A 24,691-nucleotide genomic window follows, 5' to 3' on the forward strand; every position below is an offset into this window, starting at 1 on the left:
AGAGAAGCCACGATAGTGAGAGGCCCGCGCAGGCCCGCGCACCGCGATGAAGAGTGGCCCCCACTTGCTGCAACTAGAGAAAGCCCTAGCACAGAAACGAAGACCCAACATAGCAATCAATCAATCAATCAATCAATAAATCTTTAAAAAAAAAAAAAAGAATGCTTTATTTGGAAGAAGGATACACCGAAGACAAGCCAATGAATCAACTAAAAAAAATCCGCAGTTGAACCATTTCTGCTTATTGAGAAAATGTTGACAGAATAAATATAGTGTGTGTCCAAAGAACTAAGTGTACCGCATAAACAAAGTACAGTTCATTCTACCAAGTGCACTGACTGGCACTTGGTAGAATGAACTTTGATTATATTTATCCCCTATCAAATCAACTGAAAAGTGAAAAAAAAACCCAATCATTTAACTAGAGATTCTGATTAGATTAATAGCAATACAGTTTTATAATACAGGTAGTAAACAATGACCAGAAATATCACTTAGTACTACTGTTTGAAACAACTTGGTGAATAGTTGGTAGCAAAGGAGCTCAATCAGAGAACTCTGTTTTGAAGCCGAGAAAGAATCTCCCATTTTAAAACATTTCTTACATGTATCTTATTCAAAAAAACTACTTAACCTCTCTCTTGCAATTAACTTGCAACTGACATTCCTTAATTTCCTGCAAACTACTGCTGAGAACATCACCACCTTATCAATCACCCTAGTTTTATTTTCTCTGGTACTGGTTTCATAACTTTTTAAAAAATCAATATTTCTTGTAAATGTTATTTTTTATAAAGTGACTCAATACCTTTGTGTAAAAGGTAGTATACATGAGAATAAAACATAAATAATACATTTCCTTACTGGTTTTCTCTGGCACTTATAAATCTGAAATACCTAAATTTAGAGACTAGGTAACTGGAGTTCAGCATTTCAAATGAAGAGAAATTATTATTCAGAACTCACCAAAAAGTATACTTTCATACTTTTAGCCTTAATACATCCTTATATTCTTAAAGAGAATTCCATTTTAAAAACGCGAACATACTTCTAGGGCCAACTTAAAATATACACTTTATTCTTTGTACAATTAAAGTGAAAACTGAATATAAAATCTTCCAGAATTGTAAAGTGCAGAATGGATAACGACGTGTCAAAGTAAAAATCTTCTTTCTAAGAAAAGGAAAAGGGAAAAATGATTTGCCACGTGTAAGGTTAACATTTTTCTTCTACATTTGAAGACCAAGAGTGCCCCATAATTTTCATGGTGATCCCATCCCAAATATTTACTCAGAGCCATTCTACCCCTCCAGGGGCCCTTCTCCCTCCCCAATCCCTGAGGTGAAGCAGCACGCTACACCCTGCTGAGCAGGCCACATAGAATTACATTACCTTCTACTAGGTGATGAAACAGGACAGCTCCCAAACCGAGCGAGGTCTTCCTCAGGTGGTGGCCTACCATCACCTTCCCTCGCTGGGACACCTTCACAATGGTACCACCCAGGGAGATGACACTGATCTTCCCCGTTCCCAAACTGTACTTTCCCTCAATACTGCTCCCTGGTACACAGAGCTGTGAAGGCAGCTCAAGTGCACAAACTCACAGCAAGAGGCTCTATTAGATTAGGTGAACCACAGGTACACAGTGTTATGTTACTAAACTATTTTGGCATCAAACTGAAATAATGATCTAACTCTTTCAGTATCTTTACTCTCTGCAATCAAGTCTCTCCTCTACCCTTTGGTCAGAGCTGCGTACTTTTTTATTCAAATACCAGTTTAAAAAAAAAAAAAAAAAAAAGGAGCCCAAGGGCTCTAAGTCCAACTTGAAGTTCAAACTAAAACTACCCTCAAAGACATCCCAAAACAACTTAGTTGCCACATACTGGCCTTTGCTCATAAAAATATCCTGACTACCCTTCTTTCCCAGCTCATTTGGAAATGGTGCTTCTAACATCCACTGGCATAGAGTTCTCTTCTTTTGTTTTTCTATTTTTCACAGAAGCGATGTGTTCAATGCAAAATAAACAAATAAATAAAGGCCAAGGACAAACAAAGTTGTTTATTCTGGAAACCCACCATCTAGAGATAATCACTGATGATGTATTAGTGCATATGATAACTTTATTGTTGATATATTTTTTCTATATCTATGTTTAAAACAAAAATTGGTTCACATTACACACAGTTTGGCATCCTGCTTTTTGCATTTCATAAAATATCAAAAAGTTATCAGTATCCTACAAAGTTATTTTTAATGGCTACTTAAAATTTCCTCTTTCTAAAACTCCCAGGGGCTCTAAAATTTCTTCTTTCCTACTTCTCCCCCTCCACAGTTTCCCAGTAGGAACACAACTAAAAGGCAACATTCACTCAATTAATACATCCTAAACACTTCCAGAAAACTAACATTCCGCTGTATTCACAGCAATGATTTCATTTATATTTTATATTGTTAGACGATCATGAATAAATAACTGCATCTGTGCCACCAAGTTCCAAGGCAGGGCCAGGTTGCCATCAAGTCTACAGTGTGTCTCCCCTATGAGCCATGACATATAATTCAAAATGATAACTCCAAACAAAATAAGAGTCACAACAAGGTACAACTTTTCCTGGAAAGACTATTTCATTGTTTCTTTAAAAGCCACAAAACATTAACAGATGGCCAACAGGCACATGAAAAGATGCTCAACAACATATTAGAGAAATGCAATCAAAACCACAATGAGGTATCATTTCACACTGGTCAGAACAGCCATCACCAAAAAGTCTACAAATAATAAAGGCTGGAGAGGGTGTGGAGAAAAGGGAGCCCTCCTACAGTGTTTTTTTTGTGGGAATGTAAATTGGTGCAGCCACTATGGAAAACACTATGGAGGTTCCTTTAAAAAACTAAAAACAGAACCACCATATGATCCAGCAACACCACTCCTGAGCATATATCCAGAAAATATGAAAACTCTAGTTCACCTCACTATTTACAAGAGCCAAGACGTGGAAACAACCTAAATGTCCACTGACAGATGAATGGATAAAAAAGTGGTATAGGGCTTCCCTGGTGGTGCAGTGGTTGAGAATCTGCCTGCCAATGAAGGGGACATGGGTTCGAGCCCTGGTCTGGGAAGATCCCACATGCCGCGGAGCAACTAGGTCCGTGAGCCACAATTACTGAGCCTGTGCGTCTGGAGCCTGTGCTCCGCAACAAGAGAGGCCGCAATAATGAGAGGCCCACGCACCGCGATGAAGAGTGGCCCCCACTTGCCGCAACTAGAGAAAGCCCTCGCACAGAAACAAAGACCCAACACAGGCATAAATAAATAAATAAATAAATAAATAAATAAATAAAAAGTGGTATATATATATATATACAATGGAATATTACTCAGCCATAGAAACAAATGAAATATTGTCATTTGCAGCAACATGGACGGACCTAGAGATTATCAAACTGAGTGAAGTAAGTCAGACAGAGAAAGACAAATATTATATATCACTTATATGTGGAATCTTAAAAGATAATACAAATGAATCTATATACAAAATAGAAACAGACTCACAGACATAGAAAACAAACTTATGGTTACCAAAGGGCAAAGGGAGGGAGGGGAAGGGATAAATTAGAAGTTCGGGATTAACAGATACAAACCACTATACATAAAATAGATAAGCAACAGGATTTACTGTTTAGCACAGGGAACTATATTCAATATCTTGTAATAACCCATAATGGAAAATAATCTGAAATTTATATATTAAAAAAACTGAAAAAAATTACAAAATATTAAATTATTTAAAATTTTTTTCTCTCTTTTGGTGCCCCCTTGCTAATGCTCAAACACATGCTTACATTGTCTATTAAGCACTGCCCCCAGGGATTGAGAAAAGAATAGGTTTTGTTCCAAGGAATAATATGAAATTAAACTCAGATGATAAAATCTACGCACAACCAAAATCCCAGACTTGAGTGCACAGATTTCAGTCAAACAAATTTTGAAATGGAGAATATTAACTGCTTGTTCAAAGTTGTATAATTCATGTGGAATCACTGGCAAATGCTTTATGCTGTGTTTGAAACTGTACAAAGCTTCCCGAGATATCTGCAATGCTTTCATCAGATGAATAAATCAATAACATGATTTGCATTGAGTGGTTTTACGGGGGAATTTCAAGTGACTTATTCAGCAAATCTCCACACTTCATTTAAAAGAGATGATTTGCTTCCAAAAAATTAAATGTGAAGAAGTGTCAACACACTAATGATATTGACCGTAGTTTAGAGGCTGGGTTCTAAAGTCAAACTGCTTTGGCTTAAATTCTGACTTTCACTAGCTATGGGACATATGCCTCTATACTTTAGTTTCCTCATGAAAAAATACCTCCTCCATTGGGTCACTGTGAGAATTATATGACTTAATACATGTAAGGTGCTCAGAACAGTGTATTGAGCCTTCAATAAATATTAACTTGTTATCATCATCATTATTCATTATTATTATTATACATTTTTGTAAAAGGCTCAAAACCTACTTTCCACCTCTTTCTCCCCTTACTAAGGAACATACTAGACCACAGAAGCACAAAAATGGTATACATTGCTGTATTAAACCCCTACCTTATAATTTTCAGATCAACTGTGTTGTTCCTACTTTCTTTAAAAAATAAACTGAAGTTTGATATTTACATTGTATACACTGCACTCATCCTACTTTTCATTAAACTGCCAGCATGCTATAAAATACTGTATATCTATAATGACCAGTATATACACAGAACAAATGATACCTATATACACTGAACAACACAGGTCTTCAGGAAACCACAATGTTTCAAAAGGAAAAAAGAAGATGAAAGCTGGAATAGGAAGTAGCTCTAATACTGTTGTTAAATTTAAATATCATATCTAATGTACTTTTTTACTTTTAAAAAGGTATCTAAATAACATTTTTACAATTTATAAATAAAACAAACTACCTTAAACCATTACTGTAAGGTTTATTCTAGACTAGAGAACTAAGTCTGCTCAATCAGAACGAGAAATATTACAAAGATAGACTCCATCATGAGTTTGCCTGGGGTTATTCTGAAACCTATAATCCAGAAATGACAGACAAGAGTTTTCTGACTTTTTTTTTCCAAAGAGTACTAGAACATTACCATAAAAATTATTTACTGTTTGTTATGTAAAAGATAGAGGAAAGTGGCAGATAAAATGAAGAAAACAGGCCAGGCTTTGGACTCTGGGCCTACCTATTAATTTTGCTTTCTTGATCATAGATATAACAGTCTGCTTTAAATCCCAGGAGAATACACTGGTTAATAATGAAAAAGATTTATTTCCCCACTAAATGTTCTTTGGCCCTATTACTTTCCTATATTGTTTATTCATACCTTACCAGGAATATGAATAGCTTATCAAAAAGCCACTCTCAGAATTAAAAAAACACTTCTTCAAAGAACTAGAGTCTAGGGAAGTCCCTGGAGGTCCAGTGGTTAGGGCTCCATGCTTCCAATGCAGGGGGCATGGGTTCGATACTTGGTCGGGGAACTAAGATCCCGCAAGCCATGTGGTGTGGCCAAAAAAAAAGAAAGAACTAGAGTCTAATCCATAAGTCCTCCCAAATATCTAAAAACTTAAACCCAAAAGAAAGGAGAACAATCACCCATTCTACAGAACATCAAAACCACTGAAAGCAAAAAGAATAGACTTTGTTTGTATGTACTTGTATAATCTTTTCTGAAAACCTAGGAGGTAGACATGTTCATACGCTACAGTTCAGGAAACTGAGTCTCAGAGAGATTAAGTAATATGCTCAAGTTATAAAGTCAGTAAAATAAAGACACAGGACTCAAATTCACAACTTTCTTACCAGTTAATGATAAAGCAGAAATGACAGGCATTCCCTGTACACCAGTGTGAGTGGCCACGGAGATGAGGATTACAGAACCAAGTCCTTCAGTGCTCCCTCCCAACTCCATGCCCTACACCGGAATCTAGCAAGTTGGATTCAAGTTATTTTTGAACACAGTTGATTGCTCAAGAATGGAAACAGCTCCCTCCCAAGTCTCACTCCCTAATTCACAGGTGAATCATCTTCTGCATTATCTTCTGTTAATAAATAAATGAGCAATTATTTACTGAAGACCCAGAAATGTAACCATACCATAAACTGCCCTTTTTATAAGTGCCATATAAGGTAGTGTAGAAGGAAGAGACCACTTATATCTTTAGTATCTGCCCCTCAAACGCTCTTGTTTTATAATACGTAATTGCACTTATTTACATGAAGGTTGCTCTTTACTAGTCTGTGAGCTTTTGATACAAAATGCTGCATATTCCCCACTCAGTATTAGTCAAAATGTAGGTGGCGTCCACTAAAAACGTTGAAAGAAGGAGTGAACGAAACATTGACGAGCTGAACCTTAAATAACAAGATTTAGAGAGATGGAGAAAAAGAAGGGGAAGTACGTCCTAACGAGGCGGCTGGCAACCAGGCAAACGACTGCTGGGGAAATGAATAGGCGGGTCTGAGTAGCAGATCCGTATCACCAAGCAGCAAAAAAACGGTAAACTGGAAGATCTGGAATTCCTGAGTGCGGGGTTAGGACTTCATCTTCTAAATTAGGCCAATTGTTTTTGAACATTTATTTTTAATGCAGGGGAATGCTTTGTTTAAATTAAATCCTACTCAAAACCCCAATATAGAAAACAGGTAAAAGCAAAGCAGTACCGGTTGAAGACCCACTCAGTCCCCATCTTACCTAATCGAGAAGCCCCCAAAGCCCCTCCTTGAAGCACAGTTTGAAAACCACTGGGTTAGAAAAAGGTCTGGAAGGACAGATACCAAAGTGCTCACAGCACTGACTTCTGGAGAACTGGGTTGGCCTAGGTTGAGGGAGCAGGGTAAGGAAGGACTTGAAATACTGTTTTCACTTTTTAAATCCTGCATTTTTTTAATATTATTTGAACTTTTGTTTATATTGAGCACTTTTTATTTTTTCATTTAAAAATAAGATACCATTGATCTAAAAAAGCATTTTTAATGGTTAAATTTCTTCAAGAGAATTGCCACATTTTAATGAATCATTTCCTTATAGTAGGATATTTTCTTGACTAAATTATATTGCAATGAAAATGAACATCTTTGTGCATAAGACTTTCTCATATTTAGAATGATTTTCTTAGGATAAATTTATACAAGTTAATGGTTTCCATTTAAGTTCTATAATACACTGCTTAAAATAGGACTCTCTAGAACATAAAAATATAAAATTCAATTCGTATTTTTTAAAAGTCATCCTATAGGGACTTCCCTGGTGGTGCAGTCGTTAAGAATCCGCCTGCCAATGCAGGGGACACGGGTTCGAGCCCTGGTCCGGGAAGATCCCACATGCCGCGGAGCAACTAAGTCTGGCCGCCACAACTACTGAGCCTGCGCTCTAGAGCCCGTGAGCCACAACTACTGAAGCCCGCGTGCCTAGAGCCCGTGCTCCGCAACAAGAGAAGCCACTGCAATGAGAAGCCCGAACACCGCAACGAAGAGTAGCCCCGCTCACCGCAACTAAAGTCCGTGTGCAGCAACCAAGAACCAACGCAGCCAAAAATAAATAAATAAATAAATAAATAAATTTAAAAAGCCATCCTATAGTAGCAAGATTTGATCCTAGCATGCATGTTTAAGATATATAAAATCTAATTTACGAAACTAATTAGCAAAGTTTCCATATCTCAAAAAAATGTATTAAAGAGAAATCTGAAACAGAACTTGAAGTCTCTCTACCTTTCATGAATTTTTCATAACTTCTCTTGCCATTTATCAAAACCATACACTGAAACAATTTTCCTTCACAGTTGGGTTTCACGATCCAATTCTGTGAAGTCACAGTACTGTGACAGTACAGTCATTCTCTGGCCAACAAACTGACATCATTAAATTCTTATTTGTAAGTTCTGTTGGGTATATGGATGTTCTATTTTTACTTCCAAGATCAAAATCTATTTTCTGTTGCCTCTCCATTAAGCTCATATGATTGATACCTTTTTTTTTTCTTGGACAAGAAAGTAGGATTTATTGGTGGGCGTGAGTAAGGAGGGGACAGCGCCAAGTTTCTCGCGAGTGCAGGGCCCGCCATCTGTCCAGGGGGCCATGACGAGGGATGTATTCGACCCCACAGCCATCCGGGATGAGTCGCTTTTCTGCCACCATGTTTTCAAATTTGTCCGCATTAAACTTAGTAAATCCCCACTTCTTGCAGATGTGGATCTTCTGGTGGCCAGGGAACTGGAACTTGGCCCTGCCGGGGGGCCTCAATCACATGCTCCTTGTTGTGCAGCCTGGTGCAGATGGACATCATGACGTGGCCAATGTAGACCCTGACCACTGTGCCCTGGGGCTTTCCAAAGGCACCGCGCATACCTGTCTGGAGCCTAGATTGGGGACAGCATGCCAGTCATTAATGTCCACTGGAAAGGGCTGTCTCCAGGGTCCCTTAGGGCAACCTATACAACAGGCAACAGGCTGCATGCACTACCGAGGAGGCTGCTGTTTGCAGCCAGTGCGCACCGGGCCCCCATGGGGAAAAGAGCACAGTCGGCTGGATTGGCTGCAGATGATTGATACATTTTAATCAATGTATTCTCTTTGTCCCCAGCCATCTTTATAAAACTGCCTTTTGGTGAGTGCTCAGAGAATGCCTATCTGTTCAAACAAAATATAAATGGCTGCCCGATTGCCTCCTCCTGTGAACAGCCTGCAATGTTCTGTACTTCTTGAAAGCAGAAACCCCAGAGTCAGAAAGTCTGTTTTCTTTTTCTTATCTCTACTACTGTTTTAGTATAACAAGAGTACTTTTTGTTAAATAAGTGAATGGAGTTCTATCACTAATGAATCCAACTGGGCAAAAGGAATTTCTAATAAAACCTTTTTCGGGCTTCCCTGGTGGCACAGTGGTTAGGAATCCACCTGCCAATGCAGGGGACACGGGTTCGAGCCCTGGTCCGGGAAGATCCCACATGCCGCGGAGCAACTAAGCCCGTGCACCACAGCTACTGAGCCTGCGCTCTAGAGCCCGCGAGCCACAACTACTGAGCCCACGTGCCACAACTACTGAAGCCTGCGCGCCTAGAGCCTGTGCTCCACAACAAGAGAAGCCACCACAATGAGAAGCCCGCACCCCGCAACGAAGAGTAGCCCCCGCTCACCGCAACTAGAGAAAGCCCTCGCACAGAAACGAAGACCCAACACAGCCAAAAAATAAAATAAAATTTAAAAATAAATAAATAAATAAATAAAAATTAAAACAACAACAACAAAAAACCTTTTTTCTTTTTCCAAAAGCAAGGATTGCTAGACACATCAAGGTCATTTCTACTACTATGTAACAGTTCTAATAGTCAGGGTATTTAGACTCTATCAGCAAAGATTTGCCTAGTTCCTACTGGGCATGGGGCACCATGCTAAATGCCAGACGTTCAATGTGAACAAGACAGAAGCAAGGCCTGCTCTCATAGATCTTTCCCTCATGGTGCAAAGGCACTTTGGCAAACCATGAATCTTTATGAAATGAGAAGTTCCAGTACCAAAAGTAGAAATATTCTTGAGAAGAAAGAGACTGGAACCAGACTTTGGAATACCCGTAACACTGGGCCGAGGAATGCGAAGTTTATATTTGAGTAGAGGAAAACGAGGTATTCAAAGGGATCCTTAGAAAATATTAATCTAATCAGGCTCTGATTAAACCTTTTCGATGGCTTCTCATTTCCTCTAAGATAAATCCAAAATCTTTAAAAAGGGTAACTAAATCTTGCATCACCATTCCCACCTACCCCAGATCTTTGGCTGTGGTCATACTGTACTTTTTCTGTTTCCTTTATTGTAGGGATTTTCAAACTTTATACATCACGATCTAGTAAAGTACCTATGTGTGACACGCTTATTTTCTATTTTATTTCTTTTTAAAAACATGCAGTTCACAACCACTAAATTAATTTTACAATCTCCTGGTAGGTGCCTAGGTGCCTGCAGCTTGAAAAATACCACTTTGGTATATACCACACTCTCTCTCTCTCTCACTTCTTGGCCTTTCCACACATTCTTTTTGCCGGAAACATTCTTGCTCATCCTCCTTCTTGCCTTTTTCTGGCTACTTCCTATGCTACTTTGTGACCTGAGCTCTTAAACATCACTTCCCTGACCCTCTTAGATTAGTTCCCCCTCCTCTGTGTTCCTGAAGCACTCTATGCTTTCTAACATTCATTAAGCTTTACTGTAATTGTATGTGTGCTAATTGTCTTTCTAGGCTGTAAACTCCATGAGCATCAGGACCCATTCTTGGTCTCTGCTGAATCCTGAGAGCCTAGCCCAGTGCCTGTTACATATTAGGCACTCAGTCAATGAGGAGTAAAGCAAGTAAGGAAATGGACTTGAATAATCTATATATTTAACCGCACAATGAAATGAGCACCCACTTAAAACCTGTTAAGAGGTTTAGCCAGTTCCAAGGAAAATATATTCTCAGTTCCAATTATATAAATGGTGATTAAGTTCCTAAGCTAGCCTACAGAACGCTATTACCCACAAGCACTTAACTGATGAGAGGATGGCTGCTTATTTGCCTCTCTGCAAGGACAAGAGAACTTTCACTCCTCTAAGTAGGAGAAAACAGGATTGAAGGGACACCTTGCTTTCTCCCTACTCTATCAGTTCCTCCTAGAGCAATGTGACTTATCTAATGGCTGAGATAAGAACAAAGGTCAATATTCCAGACAGGCCCCAGCCCTGAGCTCTCACTGGCTCTTGGATTTATCTGTCTTCAAGAAGAGAAGGTTCTCCTTTCCCTTCCAACTCCTATGAGGAAATCTCCCTCAGACAGGACTTTCCCTGCCTGCAGGGGAGACCTGCAGTTTTTTAGGTGCTACAGAATCATGTGGGTAGATAAATTAAGAAGGAACAGAGGAAGTGTGGGTCTAAGCTAAATTCTCCAATCCAGCTTTACCAGAAATGAAAATTAAATTATATTTTAATAGTACTATAATCCTCATCTGGCTTCTTGAATCTGATCTCAATTTGCAGAATCTGGAGAGAGAAGAGATGTAATCAGCACACTGAAAAGCTCCAACAGGAATAACAGTCATCCCAGTCTGAGTTCTGGGTCCGAGAAGAGTAGCACAGAGGAACAAGGTGGAGTAAAAAGGAAGGGAATGAAATGAAGGAGAAGAAGGTTCTTTCGCTTTTCCTCTTTTGAATTTTTCTTGGGCAAAAATGTCTAAAGAAGTTGAACCTATCTTTGTATCCTACAACCTTCCCCTCCAAATTGTTTCTCATTCTTGCTTCTCTTTTCTCATCTTCCAGACCTTTTATGCTGCCCATAGATCTCCATTTTCAACACCCACACTTTTAGAAATAGAGCAAGTTTTCCCCAAACCTCCAAAATGTTCCATGATCCCATACCACTAACGTCTCCTATCCCTCCTCACGTCAAAACTCCCACTTCCTCAGTGCAGCTGATCTGGAGGAAAGCAATCTGATTAAATTCGTTCACATTAAGATAAAATAACTGGCTGACAGTCTAGCCAGCCTACTAGAGATACATATATTTTTTATTTTATACACACACACACACACACACAGACATTTTTAAGCTATAGAAATCTAACTACAGTAATTTCAGAGAAAAGATGAGGGGTGCTTAAAAATCTCCCATAAAGGAGGCAGGTCCGCTCTGATCAGCATTTCTCAGGGATCACATCCCCAAAGTTGTTCCCACATTTTCCCCAACTTTCAGTCCTTAAGTGACACTAAAAACCCCAGGGGGCAGAGAAAGCCAACTTGGGAAAGCATTTGTAGCTACAGGATATTTAGTCATCCATTGGGTAAGTCAGTCACAATTAATATTAGGTTGGATAGGTTATAATTTCAGTATGTTTGACAGTCATTCTATTAGATAAAACAAAAACATATACTCAGGTTATATATTGCAATTATTACCTCATTCTACTAATGAGGTCAATGAGGCATAAAGGGGTTAAATAGCATTTCCATTGTTTAAAGTTCAGTAGTTGAAGAGCAGGACTGGACGACTCCACCCACTTTGAATCAGTTGTTTATCCATTAATTCCACTCGAAAATCTCTAATTTTATTTTCCATAACGTTTCTGAAATTTGGTAGTGTACTTTATAACAGTCATATTAGAGTAAAAGAAAAATGAGCTTGAATTCCTGGGAGGCAAACATCATGTCTTTTTCAGTGGTTTTTGTATGAAAGACCTGAGGCTGATACTGAATTTGTGTGCGCTCAGAAATTAAGCACAAAATAGGCAAAGTAGCATTCATTCAGCTGCAAGTGGCTCTTAACTTCAGCGCCATAAAAGATACTTATTTGCCACCCAAATATGAATATAGCTGTAATAAAGACTACACAAACTCAGGATAATAAGATCTTCTACTTTGCCTGAGAAGTATATGAAATTTTAATTGAGTAATTGGTGTTTGCTATTTTTTATTAGTTTGCTTAGCTAGCCACGAAAATAAATTATTTGTAATTAAAGTGATAACTGGGACTTTCCAAACCAAGCATAGAATATATGAAAATGCTAACTGTGTGTGTTCTCTCTTGACTTTGGTCATGAACACAATTTTTGTGGCTTTTCTCAAAATACCAGAAAGGGTAAAGGGGCAGTAAGGTGCCCAAGAAATGACAGTTAGCATATTCTGACAGACTTAAATGGCACTTATTCACTTCCCCCAAGTAGAAGCACTATGTTGCTTGGTATCAGGTTGGTTGGGTTTTTCGGTCAGTGCTTGTCCCCCAAACCTAGAATTTTTTAAATATAATTCAACAATAAAAAGACAACCCAATTAAAATATGGGCAAAAGATCTGAATAGACATTTCTCCAAAGCAGATACACAAGTGGCCAATAAGCACATGAAAAGATGCTCAACATAATTAGTCATAAAGAAATGCAAATCAACACTACTTCATACCCACCAGAATGCCTGTAATAAAAACTAGCAAATAGTCAATAACAAGTGTTGGTGAGAATGTGAAGAAACTGGAACCCTCATACACTGTTTGATGAGAATGTAAAATGGTGCAGCTACTTTGGAAAAGTCTGACAGTTCCTGAAAAAGTTAAATATACAGACCCAAAAGAATGGAAATCATATGCCCACATAAAAACTTGTACACAAATGTTCATAGCAGCATTATTCACAATGGCCAAAAAGTAGAGACATCCTTAATGTCCATCAACTGAAAATGGATAAACAAAATGTGATATTGTGGTACACCAATACAATGGAATACTATCCAGCCATAAAAAATAAGTACTGATACATGCTACACATGGATAAACCTTGAAAACATTATGCTGTGTGAAGGAAGCCAGACACTAAAAGCCACATAATGTATGATTCCACTTGTATGAAACTTACAGAATAGGCAAATCCATAGAGACGGAAAGGAGATTAGTGGTTGCCAGGGAGTGGGACAAGGCGGGAATGAGGAGTGACTTTTAATGGATATAGGGTTTCATTCTGGGGTGATGAAAATGTTCTGCATGGTGGCGATAGTTGCAAAACTCGGTGAAAATACTAAAGGCCGCGCTTTAAAAGGATGAACTTTATGGTATGTGAACTATATCTCAATTTTTAAAAAAAATTGTTCCATTTACAGAAAGAAATTACATATACATGTGATATACCTACAAATGTATTACATACATATACGTAATCTCTTTCTATGAATCAACGTTTGGGTTTTTTTTTAGTTGAGATATATTTCACATATATAAAGAAACGAATGAAAGAACACGGTGACACGGAGCAATTGTGAGCCCTGAAGTCTTGGATCTGGGGTGTGCCCCAGCCTCACTCGCAGGGTCTCCATCCGTGCTCACCTTCCACCCATCACTCAGCCACCACCCGCTGTCCGGTCCACTGTCAGGGCCGGGGACGACCCACCGCGGCTGCCCAGCTCCGTTGCGGGCGCCCAGGGCCGGCCAGCCCTCCCGCCCGAGGTGGGGCTGCCGCGGCGGGCCGGGCTCGGGCGCTGCCTGCGGGCCCGGAGGGGACACGGCAGCTCGGGCGGGCCCCGCCCCTCGGCCGCTCCCCCTGCCCCGGCCTCCCTACGCTCCGGCCGCCGGGTCTCAAGCCTCCCTCCAGTACCTGGGATGCGCCCGAACCCCGCGCCGCGGCCAAAGCCGAGACTTTCCCTCCATTATCACCTGCCCCGGAAAGCGGTGCGAGGAGAGGGGACCCCGCCTCCTCAGACGCGACCGAGGCACCGTGGCAGGGGACGGAAGGGGCATTCACCTAGTCCCCCCGCGGCGGCGGCCGTAGCTCCTTCCTCTCGCGCGCCTCCTCGCGCCGTCGCAGCCCCGCGCTGACAGCCCCGCAGCCGGCGCCCTCCTCCGCCCGCGGGCTTCCAGCCGCCCGCCCCGCCCCCGCGCGGCCGCCCGGCGCAGGCGCAGCTGCGCCGCCGCCCCGGGGGAAGCGAGAGTCTGGTGATGTGGCCGCTGGGGTGGCGACCTGGAGCGCCAGCGCCGCCTTCTCCCGGACCTTTGGCCGCAACCTGACGAACGCGGGCCGAGAACCCGATAGAGCAGAGCAAAAGGGGAATATTTCAAGGGAGCTACTCAGCAGAGAAGGGCTGTGGCCTTCCTTGTTCGTCAGCCCACTCCATCCCCACCGACCCACGCACATCCACAACGCTGGCTGCTCCTCGGTCCGAACCCCCAAATCTATGACTCATGATTTCTGTTCTCAGACCAGGGACCTCCTGCTGGCTGTCTTCGTATTTCCTTCTCGAAGACTGGGGTTAAAACTGTGTAAGCCTTTCTTAAGAGCAGTGCAGAATGGGCCATGCTTGATCCGAGGTAGGAGAGAAGGGGAGCGACCCCCAAGAGAATGAGATTTAGGGCAGCTCCCAGCAGTGGGAGAGAGGTGTACAGGCAAAGTGCATGGGCCCTGTGGAGGTGTCTGGAATGCCACACTTTTCAAGCTTGCCCGTGTTTGTTTTGTAGTCTATGTAAAAGTGAGCCACAGTTTGCAACGTAAAGCCGAGAACTCATGTATTTTATTTAACAACTATCTTTTGAGCATCTTTTGCAGGTAATGGGCAAGCAGCGGAGGTATTCCAGTGACCCAAACAAAGGTTTCCGTCCTCAGGCTCTTCTTCTAAAAGAGAGGTTGTCATTTAAAAAATTACAGAGCAAATGACACTTCCTCAAATCAAAGCTTCCACCAACTCTAAGTCACTCCAATGATTTAGTAGCAGATTTTCAGGTGCTAAAGGATATCAGAGAGTACATTTATCCCGTTTTTTTCTTCTGCTTTTCCATCAGAATTTTGACCTTCACCTTCAGGGTGCTTCCGTATCAGTCTTGGCCATCTGGGGTAATGCTTTTTATAATGGCCCATGCAAGTGTTCTTCACCCCTGAACATCATTAGGAAAGAAAGTATAATTGCAAGGAATATGGAAAAACAGTGTTTTGACTGCCTTTTCAAGTGGTTTCTGTTCTTAATGCTTTGAATTGCATATCACTCAGAGGTAATTAGCTGCTGTTGAAAGTCTGCCAGAAGTAAAAGTTCCAAAAAGATGTGTTGCTCCTCTGGGTCCTGCAGTCTTTCAAGATTTCTGCGCAAAGCATACATAGGAGAGGCCACCCTCTACCGGCTTTGAAAATTCTACCAACATTTCTTCTCAGAGAGCTGATGGCTTCCATTGCCCTGAATTTCATTAGTCGTCATGTATGTAGCAACCTTCTGCTTATACAGCGCCCTTCATTCTGTATGCCACAACATAGAGTATATTTTTTTAGTTATTTTAAGCTTCAGGTTGGAATCCAAATTTAAATTAAGTTTCAACCCTGAAAATAGCTCAGGGTGGAAGCTGGCGAAGACCTACCCTCTTCTGAAAAGTTAGGTCCCGATGTGTGCAGGCAACATCACATTACTAGTGCAGCTTCTACCTGACAGCTGGCAACCCTAAATGTGAAGCAAGTGACTTAGAATTGAGGATATGTAGTAATCACTGTTGTGATGATTGCTAGAGAAAAGGCTGGGAGTTATGAAAGTGTGTAACAAAGGAACCTGTCTGTTCTAGCAGATAAGAAAGACCTCTTTGAGGAAATGACATTTAATCTGAGCCTTGAAGAATAAAGAGGAGGCCCAGCAACAAAGGGAAGGGGGTAGGGTGGGGAGTGTGCCCTTGAAGCTACAGAAACTGCGGATTTGAAGGCCCTTTGGTAGGAAAGGGTTTCACCTGTGGAGGCCTTGGGACAGGGCCACTGTGGCTGGAGTGAGGTGGCTCGTTCTGCAGGAGAGGCCGGCAGGAGCCTTGAGGGCCACGCTGAGGACTTTGGATTTATTCCTAAAGACAAAAGGAAGCCACTGAAGAGTTGGAGAGGGTCCATTTGGACGTGATCAGATTTGTATTTATGAAAGACATTTCTGGTCGTAGTGTGGAGCAGGAATAGGAAGGGAACAACGGAGGAGGCGTGAAGACCAGTTTGTGGGCAATGGGGATTAGGAGGTAGTGGATCAAAGAAATAGATCAGGGTTAGAACTGCAAAAGCTTGATCTTTGACTGTGTGTGGAAGGTGAAGGAGAGAAAAGTGTCCAAAAATGACTCCCAGGTTTCTGGCTTGAGCTTATCCTACTCCCTGAGAGGGAGAACCTGGAGGAGGAAAACTAAAGGGGACCATTTTGAGTTGCTTTGGATATGCTGGGTTTGCAGTCTCTATGAGCTATCCAAGTGAAGATGCTGAGTATATATTTGGAAAATAAATCTGGAACTCAAAGTAGAGATCTGGACTGAAGATAAACTCAAAGCTAAATTTTAAGAGAACAGGGAATATGACTTGTTTGTAAGAATTTAACCTCTAAGGTTTAGAGAAGATGAACAGAAGGAAAGGGAATCTAAATTTACTACTTGTGAGACGCTTCACAGAGGTTATTTTATTTAATCCTCACCCCCTATGAGGGTGGTGTTATAATGCCGTTTTTCAGATGAGGAAACTAAGAGTTAAATCCTTGCTCAAAATTACTTAAATTCCCAATTAAATAAGAATCTCTGCGGGTAGTTTTGATGATCACTGAGTTTCAAGAACCACCCTGTGGACTGTTTAAAAGCGGTCCCACAAACCATATAAAACACTCATAAAGAAAAGAGGATTAGAGGAAAGCATGATTCAGAGGGCATGCAGCCCATGCAGCCCATGTTTGCAGACATATGTCCCATTTCTTCCCCCTCCCCCGCATCCTACAATATCAACACTCCTCCCAGGAATCTCTAGGACATTCATTTGTTCATTCAATCAACAAGTAGTTATGGTAGACCTACTATGTGCCAAATAATAATAATAGTAGTCATTCATTCATTTACAAATATTTACTGAGCACTTACCTAATGCCATGCTCTCTCTGTTCTGTGCTCTGGGAATAGAGCAGTGACCAAAATGAACAAATGCCTGCCTTACAGAGTTCACATTCAAGTGGAGAAAGACAACAAACAAACAGACATATGCTTGTATATGTATATTGATAGATAGACAAATGTATATCCCATATGGTGGTAACTACTATGAAGACAAAGAAAACATGGTAAGGAGTTGGAGAGTTTGGGGGCAGGTTGTGGGGATGTGTAGACAGAAAGGGAGACTTTCTTTCTATAGGGTGATCCAGGGAGGTCTTGCAGGTCTGAACAGAAAGGAGTGAGGAAAGAGCTCTGCTATCTGGGAAGTACAGTAAGCACAAAGTCCCGAGACAGAAGTGTGTTTGTTGTGTTCAAGAGACAGCAGAGTCCTGTGTGGCTGGAGTGATGTGATCAAGGGGAGAGTGGTCACAGGTGCAGGCAGAGCAGTGGCTGGAGGCAGGTCACGAGGCTTGTAGGCCATGGTGAGGTCTTTGGCCTTCACTCTGGGTGAGACAGGAGCCACTGAAGGGCTCTGAGCAGAGAAGCGGTTTAGGGTTCAACGGGATCCCCGGTGGAGGACTGAATGAGACTGTGAGAAGAAAGTCAGGAGACAGGAATGAGGTCACCTGGTGAGGTCTCGCTGTTCTAATCGCCTTGTCGGGGTGAACTCAACCAGTCTTCGTGACAACTCTCTACATTAAGTACTGCCGTTATTCCTACTTTATGGGTGAGTAACTGAGCCATTACAGTGTGCCTCAGATTCCACAGCTGTAAAATGGGGATAATAAGACTCCTGAGTTTACCACTGCATTGTGTGTCAGGGAAGACAGACAACTCGATAAACAATTACAACAATATCTGGAGCTGTGAGGGAGAGTCTGAGTGGCTGCCGTTGTACAAAGCAGCAGCACCTTCCAAAGTTTGGGGGGAGGGAAGACAGGCAGGGGTCAGGGAAGACTTACAAGAAGAAGTGATAGTGAGCTGGAACCTAAAGGATCACTAGTTAAACTAAAAGCCATTTTAGGAGGTAGGATAGGAAAGGAAGGAGAGTATCCCAGGCAGACGGAACTACTTATGCGAAAAAGAGGGGGGACAGGGATTTTAAGGAATTGAAGAATTTCAGTGTGACGTTTGTATCTCTTTTAGAACACCTTGTTGATTGGTCCCTATTGAGAGTTTTCCTCCACGAACTCATGGTAATGTTTCAAGGGTTCCCTATCCCTGGTGTCTTTAGAACGTATCTCTGAGAAAGCAGAGGTCGGCTGTCCTTGAATACTCATCAGGGCCCTGTCGTTCCTCAGCCATGCCCATGGGTTCCTGCCTCCCAGCTTCGGGGCTTGGTGTTCTCATTAACTAGGACACTCCATTCTCCCATAAGCCTTCCCGGGTCTGCACCCACCAGCTGAACTCAGGGTCTTCCCTCTTTGTTTCCATGACGGCCAGTGAAGGGCATGATCATGGTACTTAATTAAAATACCATGTTGGAAATGTTTACTTATCTGTCCATCATTCTACTTGGTTGTCAGCAGGGCCTTTAAATCTCAGACTAGCACACTGTTGCTAGCCTTGAACACATACTCAATAATTTTCACCCTGAAGTGAATAAATAAATACATTTTAATTGACCTTCCTTTACTTTTAGTGGTGCTGCTAGCAGCATTTTGATTTTCTGTTCCAGTTCCACTCCCAGCAGAATTATTAATAGATTTTATTTTTTTTAATTTTTAAAATAGACTTATTTATTTTTGGCTGTGTTGGGTCTTCATTGCTGCGCACAGGCTTTCTCTAGTTGCGGCGAGTGGGGGCTACTCTTCGTTGTGGTGCGCGGGCTTCTCATTGCAGTGGCTTCTCTTGTTGCAGAGCACGGGCTCTAGGTGCGTGGTCTTCAGTAGTTGTGGCACGCAGGCTCAGTAGTTGTGGCTTGCGGGCTCTAGTGTGCAGGCTCAGTAGTTGTGGCGTATGGGCTTAGTTGCTCCGCGGCATGTGGGATCTTCCCGGACCAGGGCTCGAACCCATGTACCCTGCACTGGCAGGCGGATTCTTAACAACTGCGCCACCAGGGAAGTCCCTTAATAGATTTTAAAATGTAATTATATATGGCATTGTTCTGGCTTCTTGAATCTGACTTTTCGGATTTTGTTGGGAGACACGTTTTCTGTAACACTGGATGCTGATGGCGGAGATATTTTTCAGGGACATCTGGGTATTGACTACTCTTCTGGGGATGAGGATGTGGCCTTGCTGATACTGTTTGGTTAAAGGACCTGGCAAACCCAATATTTGTTTTTGTTTTTATTTTAATTAATTAATTTATTTATTTATTTATTTATGGCTGTGTTGGGTCTTCGTTGCTGCGCGCGGGCTTTCTCTAGTTGCGGCGAGCGGAGGCTACTCTTCATTGTGGTATGTGGGCTTCTCATTGTGGTGGCTTCTCTTGTTGCGGAGCATGGGCTCTAGGTGCACAGGCTTCAGTAGTTGTGGAATGCAGGCTCAGTAGTTGTGGCTTGTGGGTTCTAGAACGCAGGCTCAGTAGTTGTGGTGCACAGGCTTAGTTGCTCCGTGGCATGTCGGATCTTCCCAGACCAGGGCTCAAACTGTGTCTACTGCATCGGCAGGCGGATACTTAACCACTGTGCCACCAGGGAAGTCCAAACCCAATATTTGTGACCATTCCCTTAAATGGATGCTCATATATCCCCTGCCCCCCTAAAAAGACTGTATAAAACCATTCATAGAAACAGACTCACAGATCTAGAGAACAGACTTGTGGTTGCCAAGGGGGAGGTGGGGTAAGGGAGGGATGGAGTGGGAGTTTGGGGTTAGCAGATGCAAACTATTATATAGAATGGATAAACAACAAGATCCTACTGTATAGCACAGGGAACTATATTCAATATCCTGTGATAAACCATAATGGAAAAGAATATGAAAAAGAATATATATATGTATAACTGAATCACTTTGCTGTACAGCAGAAATGAACACAGCATTGTAAATCAACTATACTTCAATAAAATAATTTTTTTAAAAAACTGTTCATAGCAGTTTTGTCATAGTTGTCTAAGACTAGAAATAATCAAAAGTTCATCATAGGAGAATGGAAAAACTAATTTAATAATAGAATTACTCCACAATGAAATGAAACAAATTGTGGATATACTTAACAAAATGGATGATTCTCACTGACACTATGCTGAAAGGAGAGAGAGCCTTGACAGAAAAAATATACATACTATGCATATTTGTTTTCCATTGCTGCTGTGACAAATTACCACAAACTTAGTGCCTTAAAACAAAACATTTGTTATCTTACAGTTCTGTAAGTTAGAAGTCCAAAATGAATCTCGCTGAACCAAAAGTAAGGTGTCAGCAGGGCTGCATTTCTTCTGGGGGCTCTCGTCTAGGGGAGAATCCTTTTCCAGCTTCTAGAGGCAGACCTCATTCCTTGGCTTGTGGCCCCCTTCCTCTGTCTTCAAAGGCAGCAGTGTACACAGTGTCTCTGACCCTCCTTCCATCCTCACATCTCTTTGACTCTTTTCTGCCTCCTTCTTCCACTTTTAAGGACCCTTGTGAGTACATTGGGCCTACCCAGACAATCCAGGATTATCTCCCTATTTTAAAGTCAGCTGATTAGCAACCTTAATTCGCTTTTGCCACGTAACGCATTTTGAATAAATATATTGAGAATAATGAAAGTCAGATTTCCAGTGGTACTCTGCTAAACTGGTTCTCTTGGCGGGGGGGGGGGGGGGCGGGTTAAAAAAAAACAAACTTGATTTGCAGCATTTGCCAATTGCAATGGTATAAATGCTCCCATAGATAATTTCAGCCAACAACCAGCTCACAAAATTACAAATAGCTAGTAATCAGCCCTCGTGAGCTGGTTCATGCTGGTTCCAGCACATTGCTGCAAGCTTCTCATTCTTGAAGCTTTTAAATATAGATAAACATAGAAGTAAATATAGATATATTGTGGATAAGCGAGTGTATGTGTGTGTTTCCTTGCCCTCTACAATAGGAAGACCTAAAAGCTAGGACACATCAGTAACAATTAACACACCTAGCTAACTAACACATTCAGATCTTACTTTCTAAATATCATTCTCAACATTAAAAGGAACCAGTGCTCCTTGGAGAAAAGGTTAATTCCAGGGCTGGGGCATGGAAAGTACAAAATGAATCTGCAATAACTTGTACCAGAAATTAAGGAAGTGCTCAAAGAATGATGGGGATAGATAAAAAGGAGAGATTTGCAAATTGGAAGGGCTCCTGCTGGGACAATTTTAGTATCAAAATAAATTATAATAGTAGTGGATGAAAGCCCATTAAATAGAATAAAAATCCATGAGTCACACAGGTATAAATAAGTGAATAAATAAGTAAATAGGAGAAAAGAAAGCTCTTTCTCACAATAGAATACCAACTAATACATAGAAAATCATCAATAGATATAAAAATTAAGGAGTGAAAGTTTAATGAGACAATATGTTTACATATCTCCCCACAAATACTTGTTAATTGAAAATAATAACTAGTAATTTGACAGTGCAGAAATTTCACAAACACCTTAACCAAGTGATCAAAGTTAACATCACCAGTAAGGAGACAAAACTACATCATGTGCCTCCTGATATGATGTACTGAGAAGGACCTAGTGTCACCTCTGTGGTTTATTTGCGAAAAATATATAATTTGAGTCTAATTGCAAAGAAACAGGAGAGAGAGACCCAAATTGAGGGACATTCTATGAAATCTCTGGTCTATCCTCTTCAAAAATGTCAAAGTCATAAAAGAAAAAATGACTGAGAAACTGTCACAGTTTGATAGAGAGGACTGAATGCAGTGCATGATCTTGTGTTGGATCCTGGACTGGCAAAAAAAGTTATAAAGGACAGTATTGAGACAAAGTTTGAACACAAACAATGGGTTACATAGTGGTACTATATTCATGTTAAACTGTCTGATTTGTTCATTGTACTCTGGTTATGTAAGAAAATATCCTTAGGATTTATACACTGAAGTATTTATAGGTTAAACAGAGTAGGAAGTCTACAATCTGCTCTTAAATTATTCAATAAAAGGATTGTATTGTATGGTGTGGGGAGAGAAAGAAAAAATATGACAAAACAAAAATCAAATGGTGCAAAATATATCCATTTTTGAATCTGGGTAAAAGGTTTACAGGGGTTATAATACTGTTGCAACTTGTTTATAAATCAGAAATTTTATCCCCAAAAAAAGTGACAAAAAATTGAGATGGGGGAACAGGGACATAAAGAATTATTGTGGTAACATCCAACCAGTGCAGAGGTAAAAGCCATATAAAAACGTTCTGGTTCTGCGTCTGCTCTCTGTAGCCACCCCTCTTTTGATACCTTCTGTATTCTTGGCTAAAAAAAATCAGGAACTTCTAGCCAGTGTGTAGGTGGTCTGTTTGGGCAGCTTCAAAGGAAGACAGCTTCTGTGAAAATGAAAGTATTCATTTGAAAATAATAGAGATCTCTCTGTCCTGGATGGCAATTTGGGGGCCCTGTCATAGTTTATAATCAGAATGTCTAAACTTGCAAAGTGTTCTTAACATAAGATAGATGAAACAGGTAGTGTAGGATGAGAAAAAGGGAACAGTACAAACTGTACACAATTTACCAATGTTTTAAAAAAAAGTGTTTCCTTCCAGTCCTCTCTCAGGATTTAACTCATGGGTGTTACTTCTGGTTCATTAATATTTAGCAGAATTTAACACAGATCTCATTTGTTCCATACTATGGATGGAACTTTGACAAAGAAACGACACCTTGCACTGTATACAAAATTCAACCCTTAAAATATTTTTTTCTAAATTCCAGCAGGTGAGGCAGAGAATCAAGGTTTAAGCCAGTTTATTTAAGGTGGCTACTCTTCCAAACTAGAAATAAAATCCTGTTCCCCATGCCTCCCTACTCCCTCCCCCTGCGTGAACATTTTATGTTGCTAGAAAATAAAGCATTTCTTTGATACAAATGTTTGATTTTATCCGTAGCATTAAATGGATGAATTATGAGGCTAACCAAAATAAATTATTTGCAATGTAGTTACACCATAATTTTCAGCATTAAAATATCCATGTCTCTAGAGACAAAATAGTTTTGATTTGCAAAACTGGGTAATTAAATTAAGCAGATAATTGTTCCTATGGGCCTGAGAGCCAGGTAATAGCAACTTGAAAAGTTACCAACATAAATAATCAGTTGGTTAGTCTGCTGAAGATAAAAAATGAGTAAAATTTACCTCTTAGGAAAAAACTCTCAAAATAATAAATCCCAAATATTATTGGCTGCAGTAAACATGTGGATGCCTCCCTAATTTCCTTTGCACCCTCTCCGTATAACAGCAGCTCTGCCTTCTGGGTGATATTGACCCGCCTACCCCCAGCTGGAGGGGTAGGCCCTGATTTGCCTAAACCAATTAGGGTCATCCTAATTGTCTGAGCTAATTCAATGGCGGGCCCACAACCCAAGTTGTTTAGTTTTACATTTTAACTTTTGGATAGCAATCTTAATTCCAATTTCTTGGAAAAGTTTTATGGTAACACCCAATCAGCAATCAGGGGCTGCTTCCCTTCTCTCATGATTAGAGCTTGCCCATGATAATAACTATAACCTATATGCAGGTCAACCGACAAGTTTCTTATATTTATATGCCTTTTAAGTATCTTAAAATTTAAAACAGTTCATCTTCTTTTTGGATGATTTTCCCTTTGAATAAAACAGAAATTTAACCTGTAGAATTTCCCATATTCTAGATTAGGCTGATTGCTTCCTTGAGTAATTTCACTTATCCCTTTATTCCTCATATTTCCTATAAAATGGTAGTTAGAACTAGGCACTTGATTTAGAAAAGTTGTCATTATTTTACAAAACATATTAGGTGGTACTGTGCACTTCCTAATGCATTAAGATAGCAGGGCACAAACTGGTTGGTCACACTTTTAGTGATGTCAGAATGGTTGGCAGATCCAGATTTTGTCAGCTTGGGCTAGTGGGAATTTCTGGAGTTAGTTCCAGATTCCTTTTGACATGACCCCAATAGTCTTTGAGAGCTTCCTTGTTTTCTGACTCCACAGGTGTCCCAGGTTTATATTTCCTGACCCAGACTTGAAATCAGCCATTTGTCTAAGAAGCTCTATTCCTTTTAGTGGGGAAAGGTATTTAACAGGCACCATCTGGGCTCAGGGATACCTGTATGGTGGGTTGTTATTGTTTCTAGACATTCCAGTGGACCAAGCTAGGGAATAAG

General features: G+C 40.8%; 1 protein-coding gene and 1 non-coding gene across 4 annotated transcripts in view; both read right to left on the bottom strand.

Moving 5' to 3' along the window:
- SLC41A2 (solute carrier family 41 member 2) overlaps positions 1 to 14,420 on the bottom strand; it is a 130,799-nt gene extending 116,379 nt beyond the window's left edge. The window contains exon 1 of one of the 3 annotated variants that reach the window (XM_068561228.1): positions 14,313 to 14,420. The gene's annotated coding sequence lies outside the window, so the exon portion shown is untranslated. The other 2 variants (XM_068561229.1, XM_068561230.1) reach the window with 2 other exon arrangements.
- On the bottom strand, positions 8,473 to 8,610 carry LOC137775972 (small nucleolar RNA SNORA70). Its single transcript, XR_011076099.1, has one exon. It is a non-coding gene; the product is annotated as a small nucleolar RNA SNORA70 (small nucleolar RNA).
- Positions 14,421 to 24,691: the final 10,271 nt, after the last annotated feature.

The sequence above is a fragment of the Eschrichtius robustus genome, chromosome 13 (assembly GCF_028021215.1).
Source record: "Eschrichtius robustus isolate mEscRob2 chromosome 13, mEscRob2.pri, whole genome shotgun sequence".
In the NCBI taxonomy this organism is placed as follows: domain Eukaryota; kingdom Metazoa; phylum Chordata; class Mammalia; order Artiodactyla; family Eschrichtiidae; genus Eschrichtius; species Eschrichtius robustus.